The sequence below is a fragment of the Macrobrachium nipponense genome, chromosome 4, assembly GCF_015104395.2.
Source record: "Macrobrachium nipponense isolate FS-2020 chromosome 4, ASM1510439v2, whole genome shotgun sequence".
Lineage (NCBI taxonomy): Eukaryota > Metazoa > Arthropoda > Malacostraca > Decapoda > Palaemonidae > Macrobrachium > Macrobrachium nipponense.
Window position 1 is genome coordinate 23,929,061 of NC_061100.1, and position 5,546 is coordinate 23,934,606.

A 5,546-nucleotide genomic window follows, 5' to 3' on the forward strand; every position below is an offset into this window, starting at 1 on the left:
TTGGAAATCATATTGGTCGCAGATAGTAGGAATTCATAAATTTAAAAACAAGCTTAAATGTATACCTATTACAACCAGGAATCACTGCTTTGGTAGAGTAGTTAATTTGCAATAAAGGCTTAGCAGTGCGGAGAAAAGATAGAGATAGAGCGAGAGGAGAAAATGATATAAAGACGACCCCAAAATAAAGAAAAAAAGGTGTGAGCGAAACAACTGGAGGAAGTTTTTCGTTTCTGAAGTCAACTTTCTTCAAGGCTCAGTAATAATGTATTTTAACGCTCTTTGCATGAATAATTTCTACATTTGCAAGACAAACCGGGTATTCCTTTACCCTTTAATTCAACGAATAACCAAGAGATACATAAAGCAATGTATATCATATTTATCCTGTTAAAAGTAATGAAATAGTATCAATTATAATTTCTTTTAACGGTGGGTGGTAAGGTAAGAGCTTAATAAAATGAAATATGGTTGTAATCATGCCACCATCGCATTCATTCTAAGAGACCAGAATGCAGCAGAAACACGTGAATGAAATCAGTGAGAGAGGGTAACTAAGTAAAGGCACGGAAGGGTAGGGAGACATATTGGGGAAATTGGACTGGATAAATAGACAAAAAAAACGAACAAGGAACTGGAAGGATAAAAGAGGGGAAGCAATAAATTCCACCATGAGACATCAGATCATTTCCAATACGTCAGACGCAATCGGAGAAAATGGCCTACGTGTGAAGATGGATTCTTTCACAAAAGATATATCGAAAAACGAGGATATTATACCTTCCATTTCCTATGAAGTCAGGTGGGAATCTGTGTATCGGGAACGGAATACTGCAGTATCATGATGCTATCATAACGGATAAGAGAGCATATCTATATATATATATATATATATATATATATATATATATATATATATATATATATATATATATATATATATATATATATATATATATATATATATATATATATATATATATATATATAATATATATATTATATATATATATATATATACATATATATATATATATATATATATATATATATATATATATATATATATATATATATATATATATATATATATATATATATATATATATATATATATATATATATATATATATATATATATAGTGCTCTCTTTTCCGTTATGATAGCATCATGATACTGCAGTATTCCGTTCCCGATACACAGATTCCCACCTGACTTCATAGGAAATGGAAGGTATAATATCCTCGTTTTTCGATATATCTTTTGTGAAAGAATCCATCTCCACATGTAGGCCATTTCCTCCGATTGCGTCTGACGCATTGGAAATGATCTGATGTCTCATGGTGGAATTTATTGCTTCCCCTCTTCTATCCTTCCAGTAAATGTTATCATCTACGTAAAAAGTAGATTACAAACAAATTACATGTATTACGCCTATCAGAATTATCTGTCGAGGGCCAATTTCATCTGATATCTTATGATAAACGGTTTCTTATAAAGGAATATGATTTACTTTGGGTAACAGTGGAAAAAAACCTTTACACCCACTCCCGTCTCTCTCTCTCTCTCTCTCTCTCTCTCTCTCTCTCTCTCTCTCTCTCTCTCTCAAATCCCGGAAAGATATTCTTGTAGCCTGAAATTATTTTCCTTCGGAACGTAAAATGAGAGGGAGATCTCCTCCCACATTTGTGGTTGACGAAGAGCTTTTCCAGGAACTCTTTCTTACACTGGGAGATTTTAGTACTTCACATTACTCGTGTCTACTGCAACCTTGGACAGGAGAGAGGATAAAGTTTCAGTCCATAGGGAGATTTAGAAAGGGTAAAACTCAACTTTCTTTTTGAGGTGTGCATATATACATATAGTGCGTGTGTATCTGTCTATCTATCTATCTTTCTACCTATCTATATATATATATATATATATATATATATATATATATATATATATATATATATATATATATATATATATATTTATTATATATATTATATATATATATATATATATATATATATATTATATATATATATATATATATATATATATATATATATATATATATATATATATATATATATATATATATATATATATATATATAAGTCTATCACATTACCGTGATTCATACATATATCGAACTACAAATGTCCTTTAATATCTAATTCGCTCTACCTCGGAATTAATATATTTTCATATATGTTTAACCAAGGGGGAATTTATTAAGCGATAATAGAATTGGCGATCGACAGACGCGAACCATCGACCTCTCAATTCTAGGACTGGCAGTGAAGCCCCAAAGCCAGTCCTAGAATTGAGAGGTCGATGGTTCGCGTCTGTCGATCGCCAATTCTATTATCGCTTAATAAATTCCCCCTCGGTTAAACATATATGAAAATATATTAATTCCGAGGTAGAGCGAATTAGATATTAAAGGACAGTTCGATACATATATATATATATATATATATATATATATATATATATATATATATATATATATATATATATATATATATATATATATATATATATGATGAGGAATTTCGAAACGATGCTTTGTACAATACAAGTTTTATCCGATTTTATAATTTTCTCATGTTTATAGTTAATTCAAAATAATTTTCAGTCACTTTTAATTTACGCAGAATTTTCACCATTTGGCGTGACAATTACTATTTAGGGGTATTAGTTTTCTTACCGGAAAATTTATAGGATTCATTTTCCATCCAAATAATCATATATTCCTGTTACGTCAGGTTACATCAGGTTAGGTTAAGGTTAGGTGATCTTGGCTGCAAGCTGAGTGTCGTGTGCGAATTATTACTGCACGTTTTTTTTGGAGGAACGAATTAATACAATACAAAATATTTTGAAGAACCGTTTGAAGAACTAATTAATGAAAAAAATAATTGAGAATCTTGTATAGGTGGTTGTTAGTCTAACCAATCTCTCTCTCTCTCTCTCTCTCTCTCTCTAGGTTTATCTAAATTATTTTTTCCGAAGATCATAATACACGACGATTTAATGAAGTTTAAATATATATATTTATTATACATATTTCCACTTACATCAGAGTGGAGTTTTTCACTATTTTGGTGACTCGAGGTGATTATGAGATAATAATAATAATAATAATAATAATAATAATAATAATAATAATAATAATAACAGTATAGTAGTAGTAATATTAATAATAATGTTGGAAAGATTAACGACAACTTTTCAAGAAGTATATGCAGAAGCAATATTGTCTATTGATAATATTCCTCTGACTTCAGAAATACCTTATACCCACTGCTTATGAACGAGCTTCCAGACTCGGCTAAATAGCTGCGTTTTCCTAATAATCATCGAACCAGAAAATACGGAGAAGAAAAACGGGAAACATACGCGTACAAAGACGACAGCGTTTAAACCGAAATTTACTAGTAACACTCCCCCACCCAGCAACCCACCCCCCCTTGTCCGTATCCCCCGCTATTGGCAGTATGGATGAAAAGTTCCAACTGTCAATTAAGGAAGGCTTTGGAGGGTTTGAAACTATATTACGGGAGCATCCAAAACTGCAGGAAATGGAGCGAAAGAGTGCAAGTGAGGCAGAAGAGTTTCTTTTGAAATATAAAACAGGAAGAGCAAATGTAAACAAACAAACAAACACAATTTCATGATATATGTACATATGTATATATACACATATACATACATATGTATATTATAATACATATATATATATTCATGTATATATATATATATATATATATAATATATATATATATATATATATATATATATATATATATATATATATATCCAGCTAGGTAACGAACACATACTGAAAGCACGCAAAAAAAAATTTTCTATTTTTCAGAAGACGGCGAAATAGTACAACCCCATCGCTCAATAGAGAGAGAGAGAGAGAGAGAGAGAGAGAGAGAGAGAGAAAGAAAGAAATACGACAGTGTGGAATAACTATACCTCCCGTCGAGAGCTCAATGAAATCACAATGTCTGCCGCAGGAATACAACTGAAATCGATTTTGTGATACTTAACAATTAATTCGTTTAATTGCTCTCCGTCAATTGGAAATATCGCAAACAGACCTGCTTACCACGCGACCGTATATGCGACGGAACAGTTCATGATTACAGTTGTTTGAAAAAAAAAAACGGCGTTTGCCTAATCAGGAATTTCTGATCGCGTTTTGGAACAGGGAAGAGCGGAACTCATTATTCACCTGGGGCAGTGATCAAATAGCCTGCCTCCCATTTTGACGCACCTGTAACTTTTCATCGGAAATTTAGTCGTATATATCTGACCTTGCACTGTATTATATTTATTACCTGAAGTTAAAGTGATGTCGCAGCTTTATATTTGTTCAGAATTATTTCATGAATATAAATCTCTTTTTTCAGGAACATAAATCTAGACAAATATGAAGGACGCTTTCCAGTTGATTTGCGAGAGTAGATAATGAATATATATGTGTATGGCGTTTATCAATATCGCATCTGCTTTGTCGTTTTGACGTTCGAATAAGTATAAAAGATTATTATTATTATTATTATTATTATTATTATTATTATTATTATTATTATTATTATTATTCAGATAATAAACGCCTATTGTAAGGGCGATTGTTTTGAATTAAAAGCCTCCAAAGAACATGATATTCATCTGGAAGAAGTTATAGAAGATAACAGGAATTACAGAAAGAAGAGATCGATCAATGATTAAAAAAGAAAAGAAAAATGGATGAATAAAATAAAACAAGCAGACAAAATACAAGCAAATTGTTAAAATAAAAGGTGAATTGTTTTAGGGTAGTCATGCATGGCACCTTCGCCCGAACTTTTTTGGGGTTCGAATTGCAAAGCATCATCAGCACAGAAAAAATGACTCGCATCATAAATGAAGATACAGTGACATTCTCAGAGTAATTTTCTTGATAGAATTTGATTTTAGGTAATTTATAGAATAATCTTTAATCCATCAAGCTTTATGATTTGCCCTAGGTAAACATTCTCATACTACACCCGTATATCTCCACTGTAATAAGTATATACAATAATTCCATTTGGGTGCAATACTTGTAAATTCCCAGATCACTGCAAGTGACTTTGTCCAAATTACCAGTCGCGAAAAAATATGTATTTATCAAAATGATAATGCAAGAACGGTATTTTTCAATATAGATTATGTTTTTTCATATTATTTGAGATTACACATGAAAAAAATATCGTATGTTCGAGTATGGAGACGTATCTGATGATAATAAGATTGCCTTGAGGCATATAATTTTATTACTGTGTTAAAGCATTGCTAAAGTACGTTTACAATTAGAATATCATTGTAATCCAGATGAATGAATGTAAAAGGATATAAATGAAGTTAACATAGTGGGTGAATGTCGATCAAAAATAGTCATGTGTCAAAGGTACATTAAAATAAATCGTAAAGAAAGCCTCGGGTGTAGGAAAGGGTTCATACGATTATGGAATGTGGCAATCACATGCTTAGGTGTAAATATATCATCGAGAGATTCT